Genomic DNA, 21,899 nt, shown 5'->3' with positions numbered 1-21,899 from the left:
CTTATCTTTTTCTAATTCTCTTTGCTTGCTTGTTTGTTTTGTGTTAAATTCATATTTAACACATTCATATGTTAAATTCTACATATGACTGACATCATACAGTATTTGTCATTCTCTGAGTTACTATGCTCAGCATGATAGTCTCTAGCTCCATCCATGTCATTGCAAACGGCAAGATTTCATTCTTTTTGATGGCTGAGTAATATTCTATCATATATATACCACATCCCCTTTATCCATTCATCAGTCAGTGGACACGTGGGCCGTTTCCATAATTTGGCTGTTATTGATAGTGCTGCTATAAACATTGGGGTACATGTGTCCCTTCAAATCTGTATTTTTGTATTGTCTGGGTAAATATCTAGTAGTGCAATTGCTGGATTATAGAGTAGTTCTACTTTTAACTTTTTGAGGAAACTTTATACTGTTTTCTACTGTGGCTGCACTAGTTTGCCTTCCCATCAACAGGGGATGAGGGTTCTTTTTTCTCCACATTCTCACCAACACCTGTTGTTTCTTGTGATGTTGATTTTAGCCATTCCGGCAGATGTGAGGTGATATCCCATTGTAGTTTTGATTTATATTTCTCTGACCACGAGTGATGTTGAACATCTTTTCATGTGTCTATTGGCCATCTTGATGTCTTCTTTGGAAAAATAGCTACTCATGTCTTCTGCACATTCTTTGTGCATTATTTGTTTTTTGGGTGTTAAATTTGATAAGTTCTCTATGGATTTTGGATACTGACCCTTTATCAGATATGTCATTTGCAAATATCTTTCTCCATTCAGATTATTTCCTTTACTGTGCAGAAGATTTTATTTTTTGTAGTCCCAATAGCTTATTTTCATTTTTATTTCCCTCACCATAGGAAATATATCTAGAAAGAAGTTGCTAGTCTAAGTCAAAGAGGTTTATTGCCTATTCTCTCCTAGGAATTTTATGGTTTCAAATGTTACATTTAGGTCTTTAATATGTTTTGAATTTATTTTTGTGTATGGTGTAAGAAAGTAGTTCATTTCATTTTTGTGCATTTTATCTAACACTATATGTTGAAAAGACTGTCTTTTTCCCACTAGATATTCTTTCCTGCTTTGTTGGAGATTAATTGATCATATGATTGGGGTTTATTTCAGGTTTTCTATTCTGTTCCATTGATTTATGGGTCTATTTTTGTACCAGCACCATACTGTCTCGATGACTACAGCTTTGTAACATAACTTGAAGTCCAGAATTGTGATGCCTCCAACTTTGTTTTCCTTTTTCAAGGCTGCTTTGGCTATTTGGGGTCTTTGTGTCCCACACAAATTTTAGGATTGTTCTAGCTCTGTGGAAAATGCTGTTGGTATTTTGATAGGGATTGGATCAAATGTGTAGATTGTTTTGGGTAGTGTTGGGAGCCATTCTAAGCTCACTAGTCAAGAAAACTCCTTGTGAGGTTAAGGCAAGTTTGCATGGTCTCTTGCCATCAGATGATGACCAATATCCACCTCCACTTAATTGTTTCTGCTTGAGCACCAACCCCCACCCCAGAAGCACCTTGTTGACTGGTATTCAGATGACTTATTCTGGCCTTGATATGCTGACTGCACCTTGTGAAGGAACTTATTGTAGGAACTTCTTTTGTGATTATGGGAGCAAATATTGCGCTTCCTGAAAAACCTGTTTTTCTTAATATTTCCCCTTAAGCAAAGAGGCTATTGACCCCTGCTCACAAAGAACTAACTTTTGCCTTTGCTATGCTAAAAACATTGTCTTGCTTATATTTGAATGCTAAAGATATCTTCCTTCTCACCTACCTCAATCACTATTGATAAAGGTTATGCATAAGTCGTCTACAAATCTGTGTTCCGGGAAACTTTTACATATCAAAGAAATTTCTCAACAGCAATCATTGTCTAAGGCAAATGCCACTTCTGTGCCATCCCCCAAACACTTAATTATATAATAAAACTAAGTCTCAGTCAGTGCAGAGATGCCTGCCTGGTGACCAGAAAGAATCTCGTGGCTCCCTCATCCCTGTCTCATTGACACCGTCCATCCTTCAGGGACCTCTGGACTTGCTGGATCCCAACTCCGGTAGGGTAGTGTAGACATTTCAAGAATGTTCGTTCTTCCAATCAATGAGTATGGAATATCTTTCCATTTCTTCATGTCCTCTTCAGTTTCTTTCATCAGTGTTTACAGTTTTCAGGGTTAATTCCTAGGTGTGTTATTGGTCTTGATGCAATTATAAATGGGATTGATTTATTAATTTCTCTCTCCTTTTTCATTATTGGCATATAGACCCAAAGTTGATTTTAATACATTGCTTGGTTCTATTTAAATTAGTGAACTTCAAGTTTATCTCATTCATTTCCTATTTCCCATTATTTTTTGCTTCATATTTTTTCATATACTTATATTTCATTTTATTAGAATCAATTAAAGCAACTCCATGCAATTGTACTATATTTTATACAAATATTTTGAATAAATGTGTATTCTTTTTTTTTTAATGTTTTTTATTTATTTCTAGGAGAGAGAGAGACAGCGTGAGCAGGGGAGGGTCAGAGAGAGAGGGAGTCACAGACTGAAACAGGCTCCAGGCTCTGAGCTGGGAGTCAGCACAGAGCCCGACGCGGGGCTCGAACCCACAAACCGCGAGATCATGACCTAAGCGAAAGTCGGATGCTTAACCGACTAAGCCACCCAGGCGCCCCAATAAATGTGTATTCTTAATAGCTTTTTCCTTGGGTGTTATCCAAACAGTTAATTCATATCAATTTAATTTAGAAAAATTAAAGTCCTGTGGAGAAAGACATCAAACTTAATACTGTTGTTCAATATCATTACAAATATAAATATGTACTAAAAAAAAACAAATATAAATATGTACTTATTTTACTGTCAAAATCAAACTCAATAAAATGTGCCTTTTTTTGAGAATCTAATTATTTGTGCTTTCTCTAGTGTTTAAAATAAACCGATGTACAACTTGATAACTTAGTTTAACTTAGAGGTTATATTCAAACATGCTGTGCTCTGTTGATACACATATAAGTTTGTCATAGTGTACTGAATATATTCTAATTCAGCATTTCCCAAACTGTTTGATAGAATGTTTTTGGTTACGAATAAAGAACACCTTAAACAAATACATTTGGAAAATTACAGGATAGCAAAGGTAAATACCTCATGTTTCTGAGGGACTTCTCAAAGCATTTAATTATTAATATATACCACATCTCTCAAAAGGAAAATGCATCCTGTTTTTTCTTGCCATGAACAATTTCAAATTCAGCAAATGTTATTAGACAAAAAGCAGCTATGCCTTAGTGGCCCCTCAGTCGTCAACTTTGTTCTCCAGCCTCATAAATCTAAACTAAAATATTTATTGATTTCTCTGCACCTAGTACCTTCCTCTTCCCAGCCCAAGTCTGGGTTCCATGTCTTGCCCCATCCCACCAGTCAGCACAAACCCTGAGAATGAAGTGTCTCAGGAAAGAACATCAGCTCAGTTCACTGTGACTCTTCCTTCACCTGGATTTTGTCCCTTCCAGCCATCACTGGGTCAGTAGCCATTTAGTGCTGAAATTTGTTTTTAAATCATCTTTCCCAACTGTTTTTATCACAAAGATTGGGTTATCACAAGCTGTGGCACACTATTCAAAATCTTAAGTCTACCCAAAGCATATAAGTGAGGAAAGTAAAATAGCACCTATAAATATTGAAAACTAGGAGAAAAGCTTTAATTTCTGATGATATTATTTTGAAAAAAATCAATAGATTTAACTAAAAAACAACTGGAAATAATAAGGTAGCCAGTTAGAAAAGATGCAGGCTGATCTGTCTCCCACATGCCGTCCCTGGTTACAATAACCGTAAGGGACTAAAACCATTTATAAGCAAAACAAGGAAAACTCAGCAAGACACACATGCATTCTTTAAGAAGAAATTAAACTGCTGCACTAAAGAAGCTAAAAGCTTTTGAATAGAAGTAATAAAAAGGGACTAATGGTCTACATGTTAAGAAGCATTTGAATATAATGTGATTTAAATAGATATTTCTAGGCCATGTTTAATATTTAGCACATTTATTTATTTAAAGCATACCTAGGTATGTATGTGAGTTAAAGATTTGGAAAAGGTGCTAAAATTGTAGAGTAAAAATAGATTCTCCATAAATGTAGTGTGGCCCCTCTGTTTTGAATGTAATGCCTTAGAATTCAAATAGGTTGAGACTGAACAGATGTTTCACATAAGAGAAAAAACAAATTTATAAAAAAGTATAAAGTGAAATATTTTCATTAGTTATCAATATTATAAATTGAATAAATTAATAGTAAGATACTACTTATTATTTATCACCTATCAATTTAGCAAGAATTAATTTAGCACATATAATACTATACATACATGAATGCGTGTCTGTGTGAAATGGTAAGAATTTAGAGAAATTAAGCATTATTAAACACTCGGTTACTGTGTACATTTTACAAATTATTTGTGAAGCAATTTATACATTGAGCCACTTAAAAAATATCTCCCTTACTAATTATCTTGGGCAACAGTCTAGTTTTTTAAACTTTATTTATTTTGAGAGAGAGAGAGAGAAAGCAGGGGAGGAAAGAGAAGGAGAGAGAGAGAGAGAAAGAGAGAGAGAGATGTGTGTATATATATATGTGTGTATACATTATATATAATATATATATATACATTATTTTGCAGAATAGGTTTGTTGTCACTTATTTAGCCATTTAAATTTTTCCAAATGATCAGAATATGAAATTCAGTGACAAATTTCAAACAAAAGACCAATAATTTGATCAATTCAGTAACATAGACACAACACTTGAGGCAGTAATCTCTGCATACAAGCAGAGTACTAATGGTTTCTTAAATAGAAGGTCTGTTTTCTGGTAGTATTTATACCATATCTTTTTTTTTTTTCTGAATCTAAATAGTAGTCAATTTAAAAATCTGGATTACAGGGGCGCCTGGGTGGCTTAGTCGGTTAAGCGTCCGACTTTCGCTTGGGTCATGATCTCGTGGTTCGTGGGTTCAAGTCCCGCGGCGGGCTCTGTGCTGACTGCCAGCTCAGAGCCTGGAGACTGTTTCAGTCTGTGACTCCCTCTCTCTCTGACCCTCCCCTGCTCACGCTGTCTCTCTCTCTCTCTCTCTCCTAGAAATAAATAAATAGAACATTAAAAAAAAATCTTTAAAAAAAATCTGGATTACAGCTGGAATCCACTGGGAAATAATCTACCAAATGGGTCAGAGTAGTTTTAGATCAGATGAAACCTGGCTTAAAATACACACATTCTTCTCCAGTCAAAAATGTCCAATATGCAGCAGGTGTATCAAGTTGCCTGATAAAGACATGACCATATGTGCGTCATTAACTATAAGAATATTTTTTTCCTAGAGCATATGTGGATACCCTTTCAGCAGTCAATGCCACTAAACTGATATTTTTTCTCTAGTCCTTACAATATAACTATAGACTAGTCCACAATCTCGAGAAGAGTCAGTTCTGCGGGAGGAAAGCCCTAGAAATAACTAAGGAGGCACACTCAGTTTACTCTGTGTGAAGGTGCTATTCACATCAGTAGAAATGGAAATACTGTTGCCATTTTATTTCTCAGAATAATGCTTCTGTTCTCAAGGGATTTAGTTGTGAGTAGCTCTTGGGAATTGAAGAGTCTTTAGGACTGTTCTAATTATAATATTCTATATTTTTGCAAATAAGCCACAGAGTTTAGTCTTTTAGTTTACATAGACATCTCTCAATGACCTTACCTATTAAGTTTCCTTTGTAGACCATATACCACCATCAGGATCACTCAGTTCAGATTAGTAAAATGTTGTGTTTTGTCTTTTTTTTTTCATCATAAGTGTATTCTTTAATCCCATCACCCATTTTCCCGATGACCCCACCCTCCTGCCGTCTCATGACCATCAGTGTGTTCTCTGTAGTTAAGTCTGTTTCTTGGTTTGCCTCCCTTTTTTTCCTTTACTTGTTTGTTTTGATTTTTAAATTCCACATATGACTAAGATCATATGGTGTCTGTCTTTCTCTGACTGACTTATTTAATTCAGCACTATATTATACTCTTTAGCTCCATCCAAGTCGTTGCAAATGGCAAGATTTCACTCTTTTTAGGGCTGAACAACATTCCATTCACATCTTTATCCATTCATCTATTGATACACATGGGCTATTTCCATAGTTTGCTATTGTAAACAATGCTGCAATAAACATCCAGGTGCATATATCCCTTTGAATTACTATTTTTGTACTTTTAGGGTAAATACCCAGTAGTGTGATTCCTGGATCATAGAGTAGTTCTATTTTTGATTTTTTACAAAACCTCTATACGGATTTCCAGGGTGGATGTGCCAATTTGCATTTCCACCAACAGTGCAAGAGGGTTCCCTTTCTCTGCATCCTTGACAACACCTGTTGCTTCCTATGCTGTTAACTTTAGCCGTTCTGACTAGGTGTGAGGTGGTATCTCACTGTAGTTTTGATTTGCATTTCCCTGACCCTGAGTGATGTTGAGCATCTTTTCATGTGCCTGTTGGCCATCTGGATGTCTTCTTTTGAGAAATGTCTGTTCATATTTTCTGCCCATTTTTAAATTAGATTATTTGCATTTGGGTATTGAGTTGTATAAGATCTTTACATATTATGGATACTAACCCTTTTAGAATATATCATTTGGAAATTATCTCCTCCCATTCAGTAAGTTGCCTTTTAGTTTTGTTAATTGTTTCTTTCACTGTGTAGAAGACTTTTATTTTGATATTAGTCCCAATAGTTTATTTTTTCTTTTATTTCCCTTGCCTCAGGAGACCTATCTGGAAAAACGTTGCTACGGCTGATGTCCGTGAGTTTACTGCCTACGCTCTCTTCTAGGATTTTTATGGTTTCAGATCTCACATTTAGGTCTACAATGAATTTTGAGTTTCTGTATGCAAATGGTGTAAGAGAGTGGTCCAGTTTCTTTCTTTTGCATATTGCTGTCCAGGCTTCCCAGCACAATTTGTTGAAGAAACTGTATTTTTCCCTTTGGATATTCTTTCCTCCTTTGTCAAAGACTAACTGACCATAAAATTGTGGGATCATTTCTGGGTTTTCTGTTCCAACACTGATCTACGTGTCTTTTTATGCCAGTACCATACTGTTTTAATTACTATTGCTTTGTAATATAACTTGAAATCTGGAATTGTGATACCTCCAGTTTGGTTTTTCTTTTTCAAGTTTGCTTTGACTCTTCAGGAATCTCCTGTGACTCCATACAAATTTTAGGATTGTTTGTTCTAGTTTGTGGAAAATGCCATTCATATTTTGATAGAGATTGCATTAAACCTGTAGAATGCTTTGGGTAGTACTGCCATTTTAACAATATTTGTTCTTTCAATCTATGAGCATGGAAAGTTTTTACATTTCTTTGTGTCCTTTTCAATTTATTTCCTAAGTGTTCTTTAGTGTTCAGAGTATAGGTCTTTCACCTCTTTGGTTAAGTTTATTCCTAAATGTTTTATTGGTTTTGGTGGAACTGTAAGTGGGATTGTTTTCTTAACTTCCCTTTCTGCTGTTTCATTATTAGTGTATAGAAATACAACAGATTTGTTAATGAAAGTTTGCTCTTTAACAATATATACAGTTTCCGGGACAAAGTTCAGAATAGAAAACAAGGCGAGTACTCTGAATTAGACTAACTTTGAATTCTTAATTTTAGTTCTGTGGTCAGGTCCCCTCCCTAAGGAAAGAAAACCCCTCAAGGCAAACTGTCTACATGCATACAGGACTACATCCCTCATGACCCTGTAACATGAGACCACATAATCAGACTGCATATTTGTGTGTTACCATATATGGGAGACAAAGAAGAAATATATTTAAAAACTATGCCACATGGTGTTCGGGGCTCAGTTCTTTGGGTACAAATCCAATTGATCAGTGCTGGCAGGAATAAAGTTGCTTCCTGAAAAAAAAAGCCTTGGTGTCATGACTCTGTGTGAGAATCCTGCTACATTACTTGGGGGTTCGTCCAGGATTCGGAGATGGTGCGTTTCCACCTCCTTTACCACTAGGGATGGGAAGCTCGGGGTGCCTGGAGAGGCGGTCTCGTCTGGCCCTAGCGGACCACTTGATCCACAGGAGATGCTCCCTGCCAGCGCGCTAACAGAACCCATGAGGCCCAGGAACCCACTCAGGCAGACCTGCCCCTAAGAGGCAGAAGGGGAGCCTGCTCACCTCCCAGAGTTGCACTAGTAAGCCCACAGTGAAGAGGACGAAGCTGCAACTCTAAGGCCTTGGGTGCTGGGCACTGGGCGGCAAGTTGGGGTCGCAGTGTAACTGTGTATGGGGACATGTCTCTCATTCATTTTCTGGGTCAGTGACTATGATAATTAGAGTCAACAGTCTCTCATTATTCTACCTCAGAATGGGGACTTTAAGGAATATTCCCAAGCACCTACCAAAACTCCTTTCATTTTGGGGAAATTCCCTGTCTTCTCTGGACTGACATGGACTGCTTAATTCCACTGGTGGAGAACAAAACAAAACAAAAGAAACCTAGAGTCTGCTCCTCCGTGTCTCAGCAGACAAGATTTAAAACTGGGAATTCTCTTTCTCTGCCTTCTGCTGGCCCCTGCCTCTTCTGCCCTCCCTTCCCCCCTCCTGTTTCTGCCCCACCTGGTGGGGGGAGGGCAGCCTGCAAAATTGGCTCCTCAAGGCCTCAGGCACCATCAGCTCCTCCTCCCACCCTAGAGGTCTTGGAACAAAGACCACCAAAGTCAGATTTTCCCATTAATGTTCCAGGTAAAAACTTAATCTTGGGGAACAAATGGTCTTACATGGACTCAAGGAAAACGTATTCAGTGTTTAAGCTAATTTAAGTTTGTTGATTTGAGATGGACAATGTTTATCAACATTATAAAAAAACTTATTCTTCGTAGATTCGCTGAAAGTCAAATAAGCTCATGTTATCTCTGTTCCAATTTGTTAACAAAAGGATGGCTTAAAGTGATGGTTAATTTTGTCTCAAAGTTTTCATAGGTAATTGTTAAGATAGCTTTCAAAGTCTTTGGTAACCTAAAACAAAGTTTTGCTTGCATAATAAATTGAGTTGATTTCACTGGATACCTAATGAGATAAGAAGCTAAAGCACTAATTACTAGACGTAGGTTTGTGCTCCTGACTTGTTGCACAGAAACTAAGGATATTTGGATCTGTGGGAAAACATGCTTTACGCTTAATGGATTCATAAGTTTGCGATTTAAAAAATTCTGATGTAACAGAGTTCACAATTGGTTATTACTTAGTTTTCACTGGAGACTAAGGTTTCTAAGAGTTAAAGTTCTGCTAAATGTAGTTAAAACTGATAAAAATTTAAAAAGCAACTCTATATATAGAAAAGTAGGAGATATAAAAAAGATATAAGAAATGGAAATTTATTTTTGTTAAAAGTAAAAGAAAGTAATTTTGTGTAAATGAGACTGGTTATTTGGAGAGAAATGGCCTAGGACAAAATCTAAATGCAAAGAAAACTTGTAGAAGATTCATGAAGAAACCTTCTTTGGCAGGGGAATAAACCTTGACTTTGGCTCTTTAACCCTCTCCCTCAATGGCCAATGATCAATATGTAAGTTACTGTTGGGCCAAAATAAAATTAGTGCATGCTATGACAACCAGTAAAGTCTTGCTTGGTCAAAGCCCATACCCCCAAGGTTCTGCAGGGGAGAAACAGAGGGGTCAGAAAAAAAAAAAAAAACAGAAAAGACCAGGTCAGCTCTAGGAGGTAGGGTCAAGCCTGGGTAAGAATGGCTGCTTCTAGCACCTCTTGAGACTGATAGGGCTTCTGGCTGCCAGTCACACAGCCAGCCAAAACCAGGGGCCAGGAGATGGGGTTTCCCCTGCCCAGCTATAGGAAATTGAGATAAGGGACAACTTTCTTTCTTTTTCCTAGAGATGAGTAATTCCCCAATCAAGCCATTACTCTTGTGGAATGCTGTATGATTCATTTTCTTTTGCACAAAGGCTTGGTCCCAATACAAATTGGAAGAGGGAACCTGGCTACCAGAGGAAACATCAATGACAACACTATCCTACAATTGGACTTGTTTTGTGAAGGAAATGGGAAGAATTCCCCTATGTTCATTGTTTTTGGGCCTTAAAAAACAATGAGATATATGTAAATAATGTAAGGTGAATCCTACTTTAATGGCAACCCTTTCTAAAGTCCAGCAATCAGGAGGGGAAACAATTAGAAGTCCCTTACCTGTATCCAAAACAGACCTAGAAAAGGAGGAAAGGAAGTCTTCCACCTCAACCTCCTCCTCCTAGGGTCCTCCATCTACACTAAAAAAAAAAAAATACAATTCTGCTCCTGCTACCCACCTTATCCAGGCCCTCCCCGTACTCTAACAGGCATGTTTACGTTATTAGGTTTAAGGCAGGTAAAAGGAGATCTAGGTAAAATTTCTCATCAGCTCAGTATATAAAGGCTTTTCAGAATATTATGTATGTGTTTGAGTTGACCTGGAAAGATACAATCTTTTGTTAAATCAGACTCTTAATGAGACAGATGTTTGGGGGGGAGGGGAGGAAATCTAAGATTTAGCCCTTAAATTATGCTAAATTAGCCACTATTTTATGAACACAGAATGAGAGCCCAATGGCCTTCCTGGAGAGGTTGAGGGAGGCTCTCATTAAATATATGGCTATCTCCCCTGACACCCCTAAGGCTGAGATGATTTTAAAGGACAAAGTTGTCACTCAATCAGCCCTAGATATTCAAAGAAAATGAAAAAATTGGCTGTTGGCCTTGAAGGGACCCTGGAGAAGCTCTTATGAGCTGCCAACTGGGTATGTTACAAACAAGATCAAGAGGAGAAAACAAACAAGCAAACCAGAAAAGGAGGCTTTAAAAAAAAATCTGAGGCCTTAGTTGTGGCCTTACATACTATGTCAGACTGGACTTCCTGAGGTCCTGGCACCAAGCGCCATATAGATTGCCATTGAGGGCACTAAAATGAAAACATCCTCAGAGGGGACCACCAACATGAAAACCCCATAAGCCATGCCCCTTACGTGGAGATGTGGAGACGGTCACTAGAGATCTGAATGCCCTCAGGGACCTCCATCTGTGAGGGCTCAGATTACCAATGTCCCTGGAAGGGACTAACCCAGGCCTGGGGCTCTTCACGGTGGCTGCCCTAAACCAACTGTCTATCAGAAACCCAGAACCTCTGTAACTCTAAATAAAGAAGGAAAACTGCTTGATTCCCTTCTTAACACCAGAGCTCCCTTTCTGTCATCTTTCCACTCCAGGCCAACTATCCAAATGCAGCATGACGATTAGAGGCATCTCCAGAAAACTAAATTTTTCTCTCAGCCTCTGGGAAGTATATGGGGAAACCTAATTTTTTCTCATTCTCTCCTGATAATGCCAGACAGTCTTACTCCCTTGCTAGAAAGGGACATTTTAATGAAATTAGAGACTATGGTGCTACTAACTCCAGGAGAGATAAACTATTATGTGAGTTTTTGAAAATTACTGGAAAGGCTGTAGATAACAGGGTTCAGGAAAAGAGTTTGCTTCTATATTGATTACTAAAGGAGACTCAATCCCACCTGCTCTCCCAAAACAAAACAAACTAGGGTCTGACTTCTAGACACTGTCTCCAGCCCTTGGAATGTTACAAACAGAGCAGGGCAATTACTATCATCAAGCTCACGGAGCTAAGATCATTAAAACACAGCATTAGGCGTTTCATTAAAGGAGAGATAAAACTTATCAAATGGCCCAAAGGATGTTTACTGGAAAAAATTTATCAAGGACAATTCTGCAAGTAGTATCAGGCTGTGAAGTATGTCTTAGAAACAATCCTTTCAACCACAAACTTGCTCTCCCAGACAATCAAGGAACTGGAGATTATCCAGGAAAGAGTAACAATTAGATCTCACTCAGATGCAAAAGTCAAAAAGAAAAAAATTCTAACATCTGATGATATGGGTTAATGCTTTTATAAGTTGGGTAAAGCCTTTCCCCTACAAAATAGAAAAGGCACAAAAAGGAATTTACAAAAATCTGCTTTATAAAATAATACCCAGGTTTGGCTTACTTAAAAATTTACAAATTAATAATGGTAAATGGCTGCCTTGACTGTTTCTCTAGCAGAATTCCTGGCTCTTAAAAAAAATTTTACACATCAGAACAAAGCAGACTGTCTGCTTATACTCAGCAAAACTCTAAATAACACCTCACAAGCATTAGATGCTTGAAAAAATTTTTTAATTAAGTTGGAGCCAAACTCATGGAAATAGAGCCACCACTGATTGAAACGTACAACGCCCTCTATCAAAATTGCTTGGCCTTAGATTACCTGCTTGCTTCTGAGGGAGGTGTTTTTGTGAAAAATTTAACCTGAGTAACTGCTGCCTACAGATAGATGATGAGGGAAAAGTCACAGAGAAGATCACAGATCAAATAAAAAAGGTTGCTCATGCCCCCGTCCAGATCTAGAACGGTTGGAACTCTGGGGAGTTATTTGGAGGATGGTTTTCAACTCTCAGAGGATTTAAAGCCTTTATGGGAATTATCCTCCTAATTTTGGGAGGGAGCTGAATCTTACCATGCTTGCTCCCCTGGTTGTACGGTCTGATTCCAAACTCACTGAGGCCATAATTTAAAAAAATATATATTTATATTTATATATTTTTTATTTATAAATCAAGATAATGCTCTTTGACCCTAAATAAAGGGGTCCAAGAATCAAAGAAGGGAATGTGGTCGGTCCCCTCCCTAAGGAAAGAAAAAAACCCTCAAGGCAAACTGGCTTTGTGCTTAGAGGACAACATCCCATATGCATAAAAAACTAAGCCAAGGGGCGCCTGGGTGGCTTAGTCGGTTAAGCGTCAGACTTTCGCCTAGGTCATGATCTCGCGGTTCGTAGGTTCAAGCCCCACGTCGGGCTCTGTGCTGACTCCCAGCTCAGAGCCTGGAGCCTGTTTCAGAGTCTGTGACTCCCTCTCTCTCTGACCCTCCCCTGCTCACGCTGTCTCTCTCTCTCTCCTAGAAATAAATAAAACATTTTTTTAAAAATTAAAAAAAAAAAGAAAAGAAAAAAACTAAGCCAAGTGTTGTTCAGGGTTCAGTTCTTTGAGTACAAACCCAACTGAGTGGTGCCGGCAGGAATAAATTGCTTCCTGGAAAGAAAAGCCTCAGTGTCATGACTCTGTGTGAGAGAATCCTGCTACAGTTCACCCAAGGATATAAGGTGATCACCTTAAGGCATTTTTTTTTTAATGTTTTATTTATTTCTAGGAGACAGCGTGAGCAGGGGAGGGTCAGAGAGAGAGGGAGTCACAGACACTGAAACAGGCTCCAGGCTCTGAGCTGGCAGTCAGCACAGAGCCCGACGCGGGGCTCGAACCCATGAACCGCGAGATCATGACCTAAGCGAAAGTCGGACGGTTAACCGACTAAGCCACCCAGGCGCCCCTCTTAAGGCCTTTGACATTATCTTGTAATGTTAAAAAGTCACCTATGCTTCATCCTAGTAATTCTAATTATAGGTGTATGCCTGAAGGAAATTCTAGCACATATGCAAGAACACTTGTCCAAGAATGTTGATAGCATTACTCTTCTTACCAGCAAAATGGTGAAAACCAAGCCCCAAAAGTCTGTTGATAGGGGAAGAAATAAATAAGGTATGGTTTATTTGCACAACGGAATAGTATACAACAGTAAGAGTGAATGAACTACAGCTGCATGGAACAACGTAGAGGAATCTTGGAAGCATAATGTTGAGTGAAAAACACATTTCTCCAGGCTTCATATAGTATGACACCCTATTCTATAAAGCTCAAGAACAAATAAAACTAAACAGTACATTATTTAAGCACATATTTGCAAGTAATAAAAGCATAAGAAAAGTGATAGAATTATAAACCAAAATTTCAGAAGTCATTACTTATAGTAGGGGAGACAGGAGGCTGGATGAGAGAGGAACATGTAAGTACACAGAGTTACCGGCAATGATCCAGGACCTGATTTAGATTGTGGGTTGTGATTAGTTGTTAATCACATGCTTTATTTTGTGTATTTATTCTTTAATATGCATCAAATACTATATTAAAAATATATATATAAACAATTTTTAAAAAATTTTTAATGTTTTATTTACTTCTGAGAGAGAGAAACAGCATGAACAGGGGAGGGTCAGAGAGAGAGGGAGACACAGAATGTGAAGCAGGCTCCAGGCTCTGAGCTAGCTGTCAGCACAGAGCCTGATACAGGGCTTGAACCCACAAACCGTCAGATCACGACCTAAGCCGAAGTCAGAAGCTTAACTGACTGAGCCACCCAGGCGCCCCTAAATAATTTTAAGATATGATTAAAAATTGACTAAATACTATGGATTATCCAGTAAATATTATTCTCCTCTAGTAATTTTAAGAAAAGATGTAGTCTTCTCATTTACTTATTTATTTATTCCCCCTTTACTGTGGAAATACGAGTCAGGCACTATGCTAGGTACTAGGGATTCAAAGACAGTCAGTGTCCTTAAGTAGCTTATAATTGGGTAAAAGAAGTTTAACATCCAATTGTAATTTTCCATGAATAAATAAAATGTTGCATAAAAATGCTTAGAACATAGTAAGTACTTGAAAATATTAACTAGAATTCTTACTATTACTATTACTGTTATTTGAACGGGGGTGGGAGGAGTAGCCTTGAGGACACAGACGCTGAGCACTTATATTCTTCAAGAAGTATACTCTCTCCCTCGCTAACCCAGAGTGTATACAATAATGGATGTTTCTGTTTCATGTGGCGCCTCTGAGTAAGCAGAATCTGAAAGGTAAGAGAACAAAGCAAACCAAACACTATTTAATCTAAGCTCTACACCACTCTGCCTGTTCTTTTAATATTTACTCTCTTTATAAATGTTTGCCCTTCACGTTGCTCTGATAATTCTAAGAATGCAATTTCCCCACTGAGTTCTACTTATCTTTGGAAAAGCAAAACTAGACATAGTTTATGGGCCAAATGGGAGAACAAAAAAAACAATACATATAACATGAGAACTTTCAACTCTGCCTCCTGATCCACACGGCTCTGCAATCTGGTAGCTGCCTCTTAAAAGTCTTGGGGGTAAACTGAGGCCCCTTGTCAGATGAAGGAACCCAACACACACCAACTGATAGTGTTTTAGCCTGGGATAAAAATTGGGAGTATAAATACAGTCTGCTAAGTAAAGAATATTAAGGCAAAAAAGGAATTAAACTTTTTAGAGAAACTTACACACTTCTGTACATTCTTACACAGAACAATCACCATCGCTGTATAAACAAACTTGAAAGTAACTCATGGCCAAAATTATTTTATTCAGGTCTCAGTGGATGACAGTACCAAAGGCCTGAGCTATATAAAACCATGAGTTTAGATGCTAGATGCCCACACAAATCACACAGGTTTCAAGTCAAATCTTCAACCCAGTAATGCTATCACTCGAAATTCCAAAAGTATATCCACCAAATGAGTAACTTAAACAGAGAAGCAAACATAGCCCTTGGCAGAGGGTCCCTCAGGAGCAGCCCTGTGGGCACCATGCCACCTGCTGCTTCCTGTCTCAGGTTAACAGATGGTGGATGGAGACGAGCGGCTGATTCCACCACAGAGCAGCTCCCGCATGGAGTGACAGTCCAACCAAAGCGTGAGCGCTCAGATCCTCTGTTTTACTGGAGCCAGGAGAAAGACACGGCTCTTATTTCAGCTTTCCTATCTTTTCTTACCTTTCTACAAATAGCCCAAAACAAAAGGGAAATAATCCCTCTAGTGGTAAAATACATCAACAGCAAAGCACAGGCTGAGGTGGCCCAGCTAAAGTTGCCTGATTTTGACTGCAGAAGGTAGAAACCACTCACAACTGTGAGGCAGGCAGGCAGGACACTCACGCCGGTGATTTTCGTCATCAGATAAAATACAGATGTCCAGTTAAATTTGAAATAATGAATATTTTTTAGTGTAAGAATGGCCCATGCAATATTTGAGATATATTCATATGAAAATATTTGTTGTTGCTTATCTGAAACTCAAATTTAACCAGTCCTATACTTTATCTGCAAAATCTGGAAACAATACTAATAATGGATTTCAACAATTACAGCAGCAGTGTCTGACTGAGCTCCAAACAGAAATCCCCTGATAAGCATATAATCACCGAAAATGGTACAATACACACCCATGATGTATATGACCTCCCTGACACAGTCCAAATGCACAGAATACTAGAATTAATTCAGTTAGAAAAGGTTCATTGCACCTTCGAAGGTTATAGCACATAACAGGTTAAAATATCTCATCATTTCTATTGCTAGTATATTCAGATGACTTCTCTTTTTTGTTTAAAAAGTTTATTTTGCAAGATTAATACACTACATTATTTTGAAAGCTAGGAAAGACAGGCTAGAAAACAAAACTATTAAACACCCACATTCCCACCAACCTACAGAAACACTGATATCAGATAACTGTTCGACATAACAGGTGTAAGTACATGTCATTATTGTTTATTTACTTATTTATTTTGAAGGAGAGAGACAGACTGTGAGCAGGTGAAAAGGGCAGACATCGAGAGAGAGAGAGACAGAGACAGAGAGAGACGGAGACAGAGACAGAGAGCGAGCGAGAATCCCAGGCAGTCTCCACGTGGAGGCCCGATTTGGACTCAAACCTCCCAACCATTAGATCCTAACCTGAGCTGAAATTAAGAGTTGGATGCTCAACCTACTGAGCCGCCCAGGCGGCCTGCATGACACTGTTTACTGCTTTTCCACTAATATATTCATTCTTTCATTTATTTATTTATTTTTGAGAGAGAGAGAGAGAGAGAGAGGCAGCGTGAGCAGGGGAGGGTCAGAGAGAGAGGGAGACACAGAATCTGAAACAGGCTCCAGGCTCTGAGCTGTCAGCACAGAGCCCGATGCGGGGCTCGAACCCAAGAACCGTGAGGTCACGACCTGAGCCGAAGTCGGACGCTTAACCGACTGAGCCCCCCAGGCGCCCCAATGTACTTATTCTTAAATAGGACTTTACCCACATGAAGCTTACCTTCCAGCGGAAGGAGACAAAGTTACAAACAAAAATATGATCCACAAGAGGACCCGTGCGGTAGAGAAAATGACGCCAAGCGGGAGAGAGTGTGTTGGGAGACGGGGTGAAGCCTGGTGTTTACGTCAGATAGTGAGGGGCGATAACCACCCTCCCCCACCTTCCTCCTCCCCCCATATACGGACACAAGAGGAGGCCGGGAGTCAGTACTGCAAGCAGTCCTTGCAGTTTCGGGTTTTACCTGAGGGAACACCGAAGCTTCTGGAAGATTAAGTCCCACGCGTGCGCAGTTGTGNGGACGCACAACCCCAGCCCTCAGGGGCCTTCCTGCGGCGAGACCTGACGCTCCGCGCATGCCTGCCGCCGCCAGTCTTCTCCTCCCAGGGGCCTGCGCGGCGGCGCGGGACCGCCTGTGACCCCGCGGTGACCCCGGAGGGGCGCAGGCCTCAGGTTCGCTGGGGCGGGCTCTGCGCCGAGCCGGGGGAGGACTTCCCGCAGCCGAGGGGCCGCTGGGCTCTCACCTGGGCGGGCAGGTGCTCTGAGTGCGACGGCAGCGAGAGTGTGTGACCTGAGTGCCCGCGTCGGGCGCCCGGGGGCTCAGTCGGCCCAGGTCATGGGTTCAAGTCTCGCACTGAATGACCCCGCTGCTCGCTGGCTCTCGCGCTCTCTCTCCCCCTCCCCCATCTGCTCCTCATGGAATCTCTCTCTCCCTCTCTCTCTCCCCCTCTGCTCCTCATGGAATCTCTCTCTCCCTCTCTCTCCCCTTCTGCTCCTCATGGAATCTCTCTCTCCCTCTCTCTCCCCCTCTGCTCCTCATGGAAACTCTCTTTCTCCCCCTCTGCTCCTCATGGAATTCTCTCTCTCTCTCCCCCTCTGCTCTTCATGGAATCTCTCTCTCTCCCCCTCTGCTCCTCATGGAAACTCTCTCTCTCCCCCTCTGCTCCTCATGGAATTCTCTCTCCCTCTCCCCTTCTGCTCCTCATGGAATTCTCTCTCTCTCTCCCCCCACTCTGCTCCTCATGGAATCTCTCTCTCCCTCTCTCTCTCTCTCTCTCTCCCCCTCTGCTCCTCATGGAATTCTCTCTCTCTCTCCCCCCCCTCTGCTCCTCATGGAATCTCTCCCTCCCTCTCTCTCCCCTTCTGCTCCTCATGGAATTCTCTCTCTCCCTCTCTGCTCCTCATGGAATTCTCTCTCCCTCTCCCCTTCTGCTCTTCATGGAATCTCTCTCTCTCTCCCCCTCTCCCCCTCATGGAATCTCTCTCTCTCTCTCCCTCACCCCTTCTGCTCCTCATGGTCTCTCTCTCTCTCCCCCTCTGCTCCTCATGGAATCTCTCTCTCCCTCTCCCCCTCTGCTCCTCATGGAATCTCTCTCTCCCTCTCCCCCTCTGATCCTCATGGAATCTCTCTCTCCCTCTCCCCTTCTGCTCCTCCTCATGGAATTCTCTCTCTCTCTCCCCCTCTGCTCCTCATGGAATCAATCTCTCTCTCTCTCTCTCTCTGTCTCTCTCCCCCTCTGCTCCTCATGGAATCTCTCTCTATCTTCCCCACTCTGCTCCTCATGGAATCTCTCTCTCCCTCTCCCCCTCTGCTCCTCATGGAATCTCTCTCTCCCTCTCCCCCTCTGATCCTCATGGAATTCTCTCTCTCTCTCTCCCCCTCTGCTCCTCATGGAATCTCTCTCTCCCTCTCCCCCTCTGCTCCCCATGGAATCTCTCTCTCTCTCTCCCCCTCTGCTCCTCATGGAATCTCTCTCTCCCTCTCCCCTTCTGCTCCTCCTCATGGAATTCTCTCTCTCTCTCCCCCTCTGCTCCTCATGGAATCAATCTCTGTCTCTCTCCCCCTCTGCTCCTCATGGAATCTCTCTCTCTCTTCCCCACTCTGCTCTTCATGGAATCTCTCCCTCTCTGTCCCTCACTTAACTTGGGCCCTTTCTGTCTGTCTTTCTCTCTCTCAAAATAAAAAAAAGAAAAAACTTAAAAGTGCCAAGTTTGCTTCTCGGCTTTTTGGCAAAGATGGAGCGGAAGGAGCTTGGAGAAGGGGTCGTGGGGGGCATTTCTGGGACAGAGCTGCCCAACGTGGCTGAAACTAGGGGGCAGAAGTGGCACCCACAGGGGGTCCCTAGGGGGCTCAGTGAGTTAAGCGTGGGACTTTGGCTGAGGTCATGATCTCACAGTTCATGAGTTTGAGCCCCTCGTCATTAGGTTCTGTCCTGACAGCTCAGAGCCTGGAGCCTGCTTCGGATTCTATGTCTCCCTCTCTCTCTGCCCCTCCCCCACCTGCGCTGTGTCTCTCTCAAAAATAAACATTAAAAAAAAAAAAGTGGTACCCACACTACGGGAAACTTGTCCCATTGTAACCAATTTCATGTGATGATGTCTTTTAGGCAGAAATGAAGTATAAAGCAGATTGACAAAGAGACCAAACACAGTGCATCTGCACACGGAGCCGCGAGGCCTTCTCATGTAGAAGAGGGAGGATACTGTGCGCTGATCTGCAGGCAAGTGCATGTTACCTGACGGCCGCCACTCCTGTGGAAGACCGGGTTCGGCCCCTGACAGTCATGACTGATGGTGGTGGTGCTCGTGTGGCAGAATTCACCCCCTAGAGTTCAGAGGTACCAGAGAAGCCACAGCTGGGGTGGGGTGGGGACAGAGCATGGAAACACCACCGAGATTAGAGATGAATCACTCACTTCCAGCACAAGATGGCCTTTTGTTATTTTAAAGCGCCTTTGAGTAAGATATTCGGCTAATTCAAAGTTCAGTCTGTCCGTCAGGACTGTCGTTCCTCTCTCAGAAGGCCAGTCTTCCTCCTTCACAGGACAGATCCTGTGCACAAAAGAATCCTACGTGCTTGGGGGTTGGGAGACAAGGGGTCCAGCCCGTCTCGGGTGGAGGTCCAGATAGAGAGGACGTAGAGGTCATACACCTGCAGCCGAGTCCGCTGACCTCTGTCCTCACCACCCGACTCCCGGAGCCCTGGGCTGATGCCGCTGTGGCCTGTGCTGTCCTCATGGCACTTGGTTCTGGCTGTCACCCCCCACCCCTGCTCCGGCTCCCACATGTATCATCTGGGTCTCCCCGCTCTCTGCACCCGGCCTGGCTCCAGCTGGCCAACTGAGGCCTCTGCCCTTTGGCCCACACAGACCTCCCGAAAGGGTTCTCGCTCTGCTATGGTCGAGTCCTCCACGAGAGTGCTGGAGAATCTTCATCTCCCCGATGCTGGAGGAAGAAGCAATCTCTAGCATCCTCTCTGCCCACACGTGCCAGATCGCCATCTCGCCTCTGTTGTGTTCACTCCCGTTAAGCGGCCTCCCTCCTGAGAACCTTAATCTACCTGAGATTTCTCCCTTTCTTCAATATCTACCCGCAGACTTCTTTCTTTACATAGCTTTAGTGCTGTACGATTCACTTGCCATGAAATTGACCCATCATAATGCCCAAATCAGCACATTTTCGTGAATGCATAGGGTGCACAGCCATCACCGTGGGGCAGGGGCAAGCGCAGGCACTTGCACCTAAGGTTCCCTCGCGCTCATCTGTAGTGGGTCTCATTCCCACCAAGTGCCAAGCAGAAGCACTCCTGATGCCAGGATGTCAGAAGGGGCACTTAACCAGCTTTTCCACTAAGGCCAACCAAAAATCAGCACTAGGTGCGTAAGGAATGATAATCTGTATGAAAAGTACCAGACCAAAATGTAGGAACAGGTGGGAACCTACTCAAAAAAGGTAAGAAAGGTTCCCCAAACTGCTTTGGCCCTGAGGATATTTGCCCAAAGGAACAGACAGCCGTGAGCAGAACTGGGGTTTGAGTGGCTTCTTAGAACAAGGCAACTAAAGCAGCCAGTGGCCCACCTGTCAGGAAACCTGAGGAGCACCACTGTCCCCTCTTTCCTTTGGGACCCTCAGGAAAAGCTAACGTTTCTCCAGATTTGCAGCCCAAGTATTACGAGGAAGCTGAACCCTTACACTTGGGTAACCGGTCATACAAGACCATCAACATGCAAGGGAACAGGACAATGTGAGACGTGAGCGGGAGAAGCTGGAAACATTGGACAGACTCATAAACACTTCGTTTATTGAAATTATCATACATTCTGTGAAACTTTTTTAATCTTTAAAATAACTGAAAGGAATCAGACACTAAAAAGTGAGGAGACAGATCATAAAAAGAATTAACTAGCACCTCTTGAGCAGAAGACATAGTAACTAAAACTTAAATTCCTACTATGCATTTTATCCAGTGTTTTTGGTAACCTTTCCCAAATTCTCATCTTTCCTTTTATTCTCCCTATTATTCTATCCTCCAGCCTCACTAAATCTTGAATTGCAAACACAAGGAGCAGGGGGTACAGTTAATGTGTCTGCACATAGCTTCTTATTTGGTGGTTTATTAGTGCTCTTCCTAAAAATGTACATCGAAACTGTTTATTGGAAGGAAATAAAATAATCCATCTCAAAACCGGGCAGGGATTCTGCATTTATTAGGTTGCTTTCTGTTGTACATCACAAAAACCCATCTTGAGCTTAAAACATAAAAGAAAATCATTCTGACAACACCATATTCTCATGGAATCCAAGTACAGAATTGTTACGTGACCTCGGAATAAAACTTGGAAAATGGACTCAAATATTATTCCTTCTCTCACTCCCCTCTGTCCCCCACACTTGTTTCTCTTAGGTTCTCATCCTCACTGTCCTTTGGAGAAAGAAAATGACCTCATACCCCCTTATCTCAGATCCATCACCCCGGTCCTCTGGCCAGGGCAGGGGCTGTACTGTCCCCAG

General features: G+C 41.6%; 1 long non-coding RNA gene across 1 annotated transcript in view; it reads right to left on the bottom strand.

The window, feature by feature from the left end:
- LOC144236201 (uncharacterized) overlaps nt 1-17,406 on the bottom strand; it is a 48,613-nt gene extending 31,207 nt beyond the window's left edge. The window contains exon 1 of the long non-coding RNA XR_013336442.1: nt 17,353-17,406. This is a non-coding gene — a long non-coding RNA (uncharacterized LOC144236201). The remainder of the gene's footprint in view (nt 1-17,352) is intronic.
- Between the last annotated feature and the right edge of the window lie 4,493 nt (nt 17,407-21,899).

Source organism: Crocuta crocuta, unplaced genomic scaffold (assembly GCF_008692635.1).
Source record: "Crocuta crocuta isolate KB4526 unplaced genomic scaffold, BGI_CrCroc_1.0 scaffold80, whole genome shotgun sequence".
Classification (NCBI taxonomy): domain Eukaryota; kingdom Metazoa; phylum Chordata; class Mammalia; order Carnivora; family Hyaenidae; genus Crocuta; species Crocuta crocuta.
This window is presented reverse-complemented; position numbering and strand designations above follow the sequence as displayed.